General features: G+C 40.5%; 1 pseudogene; it reads right to left on the bottom strand.

The window, feature by feature from the left end:
• Nucleotides 1–5,561: 5,561 nt before the first annotated feature.
• LOC147316894 (uncharacterized) lies at nt 5,562–9,742 on the bottom strand (annotated as a pseudogene).
• Between the last annotated feature and the right edge of the window lie 1,794 nt (nt 9,743–11,536).

Genomic DNA, 11,536 nt, shown 5'->3' on the forward strand with positions numbered 1-11,536 from the left:
CCATATCAGCAACATCGGCAGGTTTCTAGTGCAGGAAGTAATAAATTCAGCCCTCGTGTTTGCACTACAGGTTGCTTTCATGAGTATTTCTGTTTTTGTGGTGGGGGAATTTTTCCTCGTTCCAACGATGTAAACAAAAACATTAATTGTGCTTTCCGCAATGACTAGTAATCATTTTGTCCTACTGTTCATTTACAGAACAGGAAAGGTTTTGTTTGGTTATGATTGTTTTGCAAGAAATGCTTCAATCACAGTGGGGTAGTCTTGATTAAAATGTTATATGAGAACTGTGGCACCATGTGTGACCAGATATTGGCATGTAGTCGTCGCCAGACTGTCATCAAAAGTGTGAAGTTTGGGACAGACTGGACAAAATACATTTTTAGAGATGAAAATCTTATGTCCAGTGATAAATGATCAAAATTCCACCACAAACATGGCTTTGACGAAGATGTCCCTTTCTGAAGTAACCCCAAAAAGTTCCTGAAGTAACCAAATGGAATTTAACCAGTGACCTCTCACTTTGCAGGCGAATGTGTAAACCAGCGATGCCTGGAAAACACTAAAACTGTGCCAAAATGTCATTTTACATTCAAAATGGCGGACTTCCAGACTTCCTCTTTGGATTGGGTTCACTGAATCTGTGTGTAATAAATGTCATACACGTATTTCAAGCTGTAAATAAGTTGTTAGAAGTTCATTAAAATTTCTTAAGTGGTGCTGTAGATCCATTTCCGCAGTGCCAGTCACTTTTTTAAAAAAAGTACATTTTGACCTGATGTGAAGAATGCAAAAAAATGTCATTAGTTTGGAAGCATGTTTGGTATATGATATACGTGCCTGACTAACAATAATTTATTATTACTATTACTACTGTTGTTGTTGTTGTACAATGGAGCCTTTCCCCTGTGAATGACCAGCTCCCAGCTAAAATGTGTATTTTGTGCCATTTATAAGGTCAGTGCTTTATCATACCTTAAACTGTGCAGGGTAAAAGCCTCAGTTGCTGGGAAAAGCACAGGTGTATTAGAGTTTTTCTGAATTGCTAAAACACTAAACCCCATTGTAAAAACTAAACTGTCAACTATGAAAACTCTTTCATCAAATCAGTCCCACTGTTGCCAAAATCTTAAACACTATTCAAAGCTCAGTCTCCCATTTAGCAAAACTCTAAACACAAAACACACTTAGCAGTGTGGTGCACCTGTTGTCGTGTGAAGGCTGTGTGCAGTAGTGATGTCTCCTGTGTGTCGAAGCTTTGAAGCGTGTGTCGGGTAATCTCGTGGTAGTTTTGTAAAGCGCGTATCGAGGCTTGCTTTGATTACGTATGCAGGAACTGGCTCGCCGGTTTGCACCAGATTCTAAATAAATTGGGCAGCAAAACACAGCTGATTCCCCGTCACATTGTGTTGTGGAATTGGATTACGTCCCAGTTACATACTTACTTGAACATTTCTCCTTCGATGGAACCAGCAAGGAAGAGAATATTTGTCTGACAACATTTAATCTCATCTCTCCTAATAAAGTATGCACACAGTAATAAATATCACAAATGATAAGTACCATAATATAAATCAACAACACCACAGATCTTATAATCTGATTTCTGTCTTTTAGTTTATTACAGTTTTTTCTGAATGCCTAAGCACATTTTTTGTAACTATTGGCTAATTTTGCAAAACTCTTCACACAAATAAGAAAACCTGTCACCCAATAATCAAAACATTGTAGTTCTCTTGCAAAAGCAAACACAGCTAGATTAACTCTTCACACCTTCGTAAAAATGGTGTTTCCGTATCAAACAGTACACACAAGCCATCATCTACTAAGCACACAATGCGCCAACTGCACACTGATGGTATGAATACAAAACACATCTGGCTTTTGCTTTCTCTGTGCACAAGGTAGGCTATGTCAGTTTGAGCTCATACTTCTGTCATAGATCCATAAGCATAGAGGGATCCAAACTTCAAGTACTGGTGTACTTGAAACACATCAAAACAAACACAAGTGTTCATTTCCAAGTATAGGATTATTTGCAATCGCCATAATGACTATATGGGTTACTTGGTCTGCAGTGAACATGCTTCCTCTGCCCCCAGCATCTGGTCATCTAGCAATTCTGTAAAGTAACAATTTCAGTATTTTTACATCAATGGTATTGGTGTGTTTCTCATTGGCATATGGCAGTGCTACAAATCTTTGTGCGAAGTGACTGTACTAACCGATTCTCATTTCAAGATGTCCTTATGGTACTTGCTACAGTGTAGCGGCTCGAGTTAGGCTGGACCCGTTGGCCAGCTACCCTCAGGGTCATTCCACGGTTGATTACATGGTTGATTACATGGTCCACTATTGTCATCAGCAATTCTATTTCTTACTCTTCCTACCCTTCCTCTCCCCCCTCCTCATCTTCCTCTCCCCCCTCCTCGTCTTCCTCTTGCTCCTCCTTGTCCTTGTCGTCCTCTTCATCCTACTTCTTCACCTCCACGTCCTCTTCCTCGGCCTCCTCTACTTCTCACTCTTTCTGCTCCCTCCATTGTACTCCGCACACACAGCTTACCTGTATTATAGTGCTTAGGCTGATTGCAAAGTGAACTAATTATCTAAAAAAGTTTTCACATGTGAAAGTGTGCCAGACAGTTGGCAAATTAGTGTTAATGATAGCCATACATGTGTATACTTTTGCTAGGAGTGTGTTGGAAATTTGGTAATTGAGTGTTGTGCAGTGAATTGTGCCTACAGTTTTGCAAAGTGTGTGTTACAAAATTGCAAACTGAGTGCAAAGCAGTTTATGTGCTTTTAGTTTTGCAAACTCAGTGAGTGGTTTTGCTATAAGTCTGAATAGTTTTAGAGATTGTGCTACAGGAATCACAGTTAGGGTTTAAGCATTCAGAAAAAACTGTAAGTTTAGAGGTTTACACATCACATCATTATAATCATTGAGCCTGTCTGACTTTAATCGTCCACTTGATGGCGCAGTAGAGCCAATGAATCGTCACAATGCTTCGAACCATGAGTCGACCAGTTGGATGGAAAGCTTCAGTTCATCACAAGGCTTCATCTCACCATCACTAATGAAAGCTCTTATAATTTGGCTGCTATTAGAGACCATTGATTTAGTCTCTCTTTGGTTACTACGTGGATCTTTTTTCAGACAAATTAATGAAAAAAAATATAATAAATGGAAAAACAGAGTACAAATGTGGACAGTTAACTGGATATTACAGCGCGATTTCAGTGCATAAATACATAAATACAGGTCTGAGACGTAAGTGGTGCAATATTGATAGAGCTCACATGACTCCGTCCTGTTCGTATCCCAGAAATCCACCAGGATTTTAGTGCCTCATATACTGCACAGGTCATTGGCACACCTGAGATTCAGGACGACATGCTAAGCAGTGCTGTGTCACCATCAATAATACACCATATTAATGCAAGGTACAATTACAGCTGGGCTCCGCCACATTTTATTTTAACAGAGGAAATAAAATATGCAGAGCTAGCTGAGTTGGTTGAAATTCAGTTGTTACTTTAAGAGAATTTCATACAAGAATAATTGAAGATAAAATAGGTTATTAAAGCTGTCATCATTGCTTCAGTGCCATATTCTCTCTGCTGTAACTCCGATTTGAAGAGGGCTTGTTTAGGCAACAACTCAGAGCACTATACGATCACTGCCGGTCACTTAGGTGATTTGTTATAAATGTGAAAACAGCTATGCAGGTTTAATGCAAGGAAGTCTTTACTCAGTGTTTGGCATGGGTCCCAAATGAAGGAGGGGTAGTCTGTCAGTCACTGCATTCCTCACCTGCATGGGAAACTTCCCAAACTGGAAGTTATCAGAAACATTGGAGACAATACTGAATCCACCAGAGACAGCTGGGACAGGTCCTAGTCATTACCATACAGAAAAGAACGGATTTATTTCAGTTCAGTTCAAATTAATAAGGTGAAGAAAAAACAGAGACTGCATCTTATGTGTTTTCTATTCTATTCTAGTAGTTTTAGAATCCAATAACTACACAAACAATCATGGCAGTGAGGTGTGGAGGGCCAGGAGTGACAAAATGAATGAATTAAATATGCCATTAATTATTGAATTAAATGTTTCATTATTTAATTAAATGCCCATTCACTTCACTAGTGTTTGTAGTTGTTGTTGAGAAATGCCCACTGAAAGAATGGCCACCAGGGCAAGTGCCTGTAATCGGATTACAGTAACTCGTTACTTGTAACGCATTACTGCCCATCTCTGTTGAGAACAAATAATGTAAATGAATAATAGTGTTCAAATTGTTCGTTAAAACTCTGCATATCTCAGAAAAACTAAAAAAAAATCAGCTTTCTTCACTCACTTCTTTACAATGCAGCCATTACAGTCTTCTTTGATTGGTCGCTGCAGGATTGCCATTCTTCTCATGTTTAGTTTTTTTTCCTATCAGTGCTTTAATTCTATGAAATAAATTTTTCAAAGTCACTTTTTGCTTTCACTAGCTTGTTTTTAGTGTCCCACTTTTGGATCTTCTGAACTCACTCTGATTAAAGTTGTCATTGTACTAATGTTATTCATGTGCAGCTGACTTCACAGCTGTGTGTGGGTTTTTTTTTTGCTTTTTTGCAACTTTTTGTGATATCTAAATGTTTAACCTGTTCAATAACATTATTACTATTCAGTGATTATTATATATGATTATCACTTGGCTACGTGAACATACATAAATCTGTTCAATCTCAGCGACACAAGCATGTCTTCATGCGCACACACAGTTTCTACTCCCATTCATTCAGGTTTATATTTACAACTTTTACAGGACGAATGGACAGCCATCACTTTAAGGAAAAACAAAGAGAGAGAGAGAGAGATTATAAGTTCAGGGCAGGTCAGTTTTTATAGAAATGCATAGATGTGTGTTGTACTTCCATCTGGCTTATTACTTTCTAATGCAGGGGAAAGACATTGGCAAAGAAACACCTACTACATAAATAGTTTGATTTGAAGTTGCTCTTTTGAGTCCTCTCTATTGACTCTGACATCCTGCTGTTAACAGTTTCATGGTATTGCTTTGTTTGCTTTAAACAAACCTCACAGGGTGGTAGAATATGTCTGCGGTGCAGAGGTCCTTGGATCGCCTCTCTGTTGTCTTTGTTGACAGCAATGAAGGTGGTGAAAGAACTGCTCACTCCTGATTGGACACTGAGCTGCACCACCTTCTCCTTCACTCCTCCATCTTGCTGTCCTCTGAGCTCTCTCTCCTTCATCTCCAGGGAACGAAACAGAGTGCAAGCACCCAACCTGTGGACTGTTAATCTGCAGACAAGGAAGAAAACATTTACAGTTCTAATGTTTCCTATTTTTGCTACATTTGTGCATCACTGACTTTTCTGTTTTTCTGTACTGAGGGTGCATTCTTTTTATATTAGAATTAGTAGAGTTACAGAGGGTATATAGAGTGTGAACATAAAATAAGAGCTTGATTAGGCTGTAGAAACGGATGAAAATCCAGTAAAGTGAAGAGTGTGTGTGTGTGTGTGTGTGTGTGTGTGTCTGGCAGGAAGTGAAGCAGGAAGTCTGAATATAGCTTGTGAGCTTGTGAGAGACGTTTCAAAAGGAAAACAGAGGAATTAGAGAGTGAAAGTGCTAAGAAATAGTAATGAAAATGATATTAAATAAATGTCTTAGTGTGTTAATACAGGTGCCCATGGACTTGGCTCAACCTCAGATGAGTACAGCGGCAAAATGATAGATTAACATAATTGGAACGAAAAACAGGCCAGGCTTTGGCTGAAATTTTACAGCTTCACCTCTCATCCTGCCCTTATCCTGAGAAGAAGCTTAAAGGACAGTCAATCTCCTGATGAAGACAGAAAACAGACAGAACAACACCGTAGATTTGAAGAATTAACAGCAGGCAGAAGACAGTACAACTGACCTAAAACACTGAAGGGTCCAGCAGCATGTATGTTAATGGAACATGTGCTCTGAATTACAAGCTGGAAAGTGTACCAGTGACATGACTGTGTGAAAGCACTGCATTGGACTGTCTGAGTTCATATTTGCCATGCTGGGAGTTAACCGCCAAGAAAAGACTGAAAAGATGAAGAGAGAATGAACAGAGAAGAAGAAACGGCTGATTTGGGCCTGTGTTTGATTTGGGAGGCCACACAGGAAGCTGTGAGAAGAGGGGACGAGGACCGGTGAGAGGTGAAGGCTGGACGTGTTCAAGTGAAAGTATAGGAAAATTGGGTTGAAAATTGAGGCTGAACTTGTGGGGTTTAGAAATGTCCAGAGCATCGCAACAGAAAGGTGAATTAAAAAAAAGAGAGAGAGCGGGATGAAGAAATAAATAAACTAATAATACATAAATGAATAGAAAAATCTTTTGTATATGGCGAGGTGCTGTGGGCACCTAAGTCTTTGATAGTGTAGAATTTTCAAGTCAATACCATGGTTGCATCTACTGAAAATCTCTGTGAAGCTTAAATCTCAATGACCTTGACTTCAAGGTCAGAGGTCAACTTTTCTGAAAATCAGAGGAGTTTCACATTCATAACACAGGTATGTCTACTAGGAGGCTGAAGGGTAGCTCTATATATTTATAAACAATCAAAAACAACAATTATTACGCAATTTATTTCCAATTTGTATGGAATTTATTTCTGTAAAGGTGGTGTTTTAGGTCTGATTGAAGGACTGATGTGATGGTAAGGTGTCCACTGCTGCGCTTTGAAGATTGGTAGGCTTTTTTTTTTTAATTTTCACAAGAATTGCTACTTCCCCTAGAGTTTTGGCCACTCCAACAATCAGAAGATTTCCCTATGAGCAAGCATTTAGCGACAGTGGGAAGGAAAAACTCCCTTTAAAAAGGAAGAAACCTTCAACAGAGCCAGGCTCAGGAAGGGACAGCCCTCTGCCACGACTGGTTGGGGTGGGGGGAGTGAAAATTAAAAAAAAAGAAGCCAAAGTGATCATTTTTGGAGCAGCTTAATTAATTTTTGCATTGTAATTTGCTGTTAATGTCATTTTCCAACCCCAGTTTGTATTTTTATCACTTTTGTCCAGGGTGGAAGATGCCATGCTGGAGACTGATTCAGTATGGTCTTTCAATGTTGATACATGGGAACCTTTTAGAGAGGCCAGGGCTGAAAAAGGGATGCCGGAGAACCTGAGAGGGTGTTATCCGCTGGTGTGCATCCAAGGCCAACATCTGTTTAATTAGGCTGACAAATAAGCGTTGGCCAGCTTCTGGTCCTCGTCTAAACATCATTAGCTGTTCAAGGTCATCCAGACGTGTAAGTATTATGTATCTTGTCTCCAGGGATTCATGTCCTGTCCCTGGAACAGAGCCTTTATATTGTTCTTCCGTCTTAAATGTCCAGCGCTGTTGCTTGTATTTGTCTCCAATGAAATAGTTTTCAGTGTACACGCCAGAGTCTAGCACATGATCTGGTGGCTGACCCTGAGTCTCTATGATGAATTTCAGATAATCATAGTCATTCTCCGAAGGGTAGAGTGGCAGCCCTGTAGCAAGCTCCACAGCCACCAGCCCCAGAGACCACATGTCACTTGCTTCATTGTAAGGAAGGCCAAGCATAACCTCAGGTGCACAGTAACCAACCGTCCCCACAAAGTCACCAGGTATCACTGCAGACGCAGGACATGCGAGGCCAAAGTCTATAAGTTTGACTTTGATGGGAGACTCATGGCGGTTTACAACCATGATGTTTCCAGGTTTGAGGTCAGCGTGCACTATTCCCACAGAACTCAGGTGGGACAGAGCATTTGTGATTTGACCTAAAATTGGCCTGACTTCGCTTATGGGGAGACCCTGTTTATTCCGGTCCCCTATGTAGTCCCACAGGCATTGATCAAGGAGTTCAAATTTCAGGCAAACCCGCTGTCCGTCGTGGAAAAAGCCGTTCCATTGAACAATGTTGGCGGCATCTGGATCCAACCTTCGCAGCTGCTCCAGGATGAAAATTTCCACATGTGCCTGTTGCAGAATATCAGGGTCGCTCTTGTTGACTTTAATGGCAACAGCTTGGTTGGTTGTTGTGTCGCGGCATTTGGCTACAATACCAAAGCCCCCTTCTCCGAGGAAAGCCTCTACCTTGTAGTGCTTTCCCAAAATGCTCCCTTTAACTAATTCAAGCTCATCTGAGCTGAATGATGGACTGGCTGATGTGTGGACGAATACTTGCTGAGAAAATTCAACCGAGTTTTGAAAACTGCAGTTGATTTTCTGTGATCTCTTGCTTTCCAAGTTTGAAGGGTGCTGAAAGACCACAGGGTTTTGTGATATTTCAGCACTCATGTCAATGCACAGGGAACTCTTAGGGCTGAAAAAGGGATGCCGGAGAACCTCCGAGGGTGTTATCCGCTGGTGTGCATCCAAGGCCAACATCTGTTTAATTAAGCTGACAAATAAGCGTTGGCCAGCTTCTGGTCCTCGTCTAAACATTATTATTTGTTCAAGGTCATCCAGACGCGTCAGTTTTATGCATCTTGTCTCCAGGGACTCATATCCTGTCTCATACTGAAATTGTTGGTCAGTCTTAAATGTCCAGCGCTGTTGCTTGTCTTTGTCTTCAATGAAATAGTCTTCAGTGTAGACGCCAGAGTCTAGAACATGATCTGGTGGCTGACCCTGAGTCTCTATGATGAATTTCAAAACATCATAGTCTTCATTTCCAGGGTAGAGTGGCAGCCCTGTAGCAAGCTCCACAGCTACCAGCCCCAGAGACCACATGTCAATTGCTTCATTGTAAGGAAGGCCAAGCATAACCTCAGGTGCACAATAACCAACCGTCCCCACACGGTCACCAGGCATCACTGCAGACGCAGGACATGCGAGGCCAAAGTCTATAAGTTTGACTTTGATGGGAGACTCATGGCGGTTTACAACCATGATGTTTCCAGGTTTGAGGTCAGCGTGCACCATTCCCACAGAACCCAGGTGGGACAGAGCATTTGTCAGTTGACCTAAAATTGGCCTGACTTTGCTTATGGGGAGACAGTGGTTTTTCCGGTCCCATATGTAGTCCCTCAAGCATTGATCAAGGAGTTCAAATTTCAGGCAAACCCGCTCTCCGTCGTGAAAAAAGCCGTCCCATTGAACAATGTTGGCGGCATCTGAATCCAACCTTCGCAGCTGCTCCAAGATGAAAATTTCCAATTTCGCCTGTTGCAGAATATCAGGGCGGCTCTTGTTCACTTTAATAGCCACAGCTCGGTTAGTCATGGTATCACGACATTTGGCTACAATACCAAAGCCCCCTTCTCCGAGGAAAGCCTCTACCTTGTAGTGCTTTCCCAAAATGCTCCCTTTAACTAATCCAAGCTCATTTGAGCTGAAGGATGGGTGAGCTGACATGGTGAAATGTGTCGGCTTGGTCGGTGAATTGCTAAGTAAAATTCTCTCAAAACTCTCCAAAAAGGGTTTGCTTGCTGTCAGGTCAAGGTCCGTTGAGCATTAAAGTTTAACAGAGCAAAGCTCCTACTTAAGGGTTTTTTCTCTCAGCAAGATGATGACATAACAAAGGATCTATGTCATCATCTTGTGATGTCACAAGATGTCACCTTTTTTCACAAGATGCATTCCATTTGGATCAAAGGCATTCTATTTTTTCAGTTGAAACACTAAAAAAAAACAATGTTTCAACAGGCCAGGCTGCATTTTCTGCTGCGACATCTCAACAGGAGATAATAAGATAAAGACAAGGAAGACTGGTGATCTATCCATATCAGCAACATCGGCAGGTTTCTAGTGCAGGAAGTAATAAATTCAGCCCTCGTGTTTGCACTACAGGTTGCTTTCATGAGTATTTCTGTTTTTGTGGTGGGGGAATTTTTCCTCGTTCCAACGATGTAAACAAAAACATTAATTGTGCTTTCCGCAATGACTAGTAATCATTTTGTCCTACTGTTCATTTACAGAACAGGAAAGGTTTTGTTTGGTTATGATTGTTTTGCAAGAAATGCTTCAATCACAGTGGGGTAGTCTTGATTAAAATGTTATATGAGAACTGTGGCACCATGTGTGACCAGATATTGGCATGTAGTCGTCGCCAGACTGTCATCAAAAGTGTGAAGTTTGGGACAGACTGGACAAAATACATTTTTAGAGATGAAAATCTTATGTCCAGTGATAAATGATCAAAATTCCACCACAAACATGGCTTTGACGAAGATGTCCCTTTCTGAAGTAACCCCAAAAAGTTCCTGAAGTAACCAAATGGAATTTAACCAGTGACCTCTCACTTTGCAGGCGAATGTGTAAACCAGCGATGCCTGGAAAACACTAAAACTGTGCCAAAATGTCATTTTACATTCAAAATGGCGGACTTCCAGACTTCCTCTTTGGATTGGGTTCACTGAATCTGTGTGTAATAAATGTCATACACGTATTTCAAGCTGTAAATAAGTTGTTAGAAGTTCTTTAAAATTTCTTAAGTGGTGCTGTAGATCCATTTCCGCAGTGCCAGTCACTTTTTTAAAAAAAGTACATTTTGACCTGATGTGAAGAATGCAAAAAATGTCATTAGTTTGGAAGCATGTTTGGTATATGATATACTTGCCTGACTAATAATAATTTATTATTACTATTACTACTGTTGTTGTTGTTGTACAATGGAGCCTTTCCCCTGTGAATGACCAGCTCCCAGCTAAAATGTGTATTTTGTGCCATTTATAAGGTCAGTGCTTTATCATACCTTAAACTGTGCAGGGTAAAAGCCTCAGTTGCTGGGAAAAGCACAGGTGTATTAGAGTTTTTCTGAATTGCTAAAACACTAAACCCCATTGTAAAAACTAAACTGTCAACTATGAAAACTCTTTCATCAAATCAGTCCCACTGTTGCCAAACTCAGATCTGCCAAAAAACATCTTAATGCTCCCCGATATATTTTGTGGACTGATGAGAGTGACATCCAGCACAAAACTAATGCAGCATTTCATAAAAGCAATATCACACCAGCTCCTGAAGGACAATGTCTGGCCATCAGTTTGTGCCTTGAAGTGGCACAAACTGAAGTGTAATTGGGTTATGTAGCAGGACAACAGATGTGAAAAACACCAGGAAGTCCACCTATGAATGTCTCAACGTCTCAGGAGCTGCAGATGAAAACAAGCTAGCAGCTAAATCTGGTACAATGCATCCTTTCTCTACAGAGGTTCTGTTTTTGCTTGGTCACTGACAAATAAAGTGGAAATGACAAATAAATAAATAAACAAAATGAAGGGTTTGGAGTGGCCCGGTCAAAGTCTGGAGTTAAATCAGATTGAGGTGTTTTGCCATGACTTGTCCTTGAAAACCTTCTAGTGTGGCTGAATTAAAACAATTCTGTAAACAAGAAAGAGGCAAAGTTCTTCTACAGCGAGATAAAAGAATCATTGCAGTTCTTGCTGGAAAAAACTACATTTTGTCCATACTTGGGTTATCTTTGTCTAATATTAAAATTAGTTTGAGGATCTGAAACACAAACTGAATGAACATCTTTTCTCCCCTCTTATTCACACATTTTCCCTGCATCT

Source organism: Aulonocara sp. 'chitande type north' Nkhata Bay, linkage group LG12 (genome assembly GCF_057382095.1).
Source record: "Aulonocara sp. 'chitande type north' Nkhata Bay isolate Kocher_YH1m ecotype deep benthic linkage group LG12, A_spYH_male_GT1.1, whole genome shotgun sequence".
Lineage (NCBI taxonomy): Eukaryota > Metazoa > Chordata > Actinopteri > Cichliformes > Cichlidae > Aulonocara > Aulonocara sp. 'chitande type north' Nkhata Bay.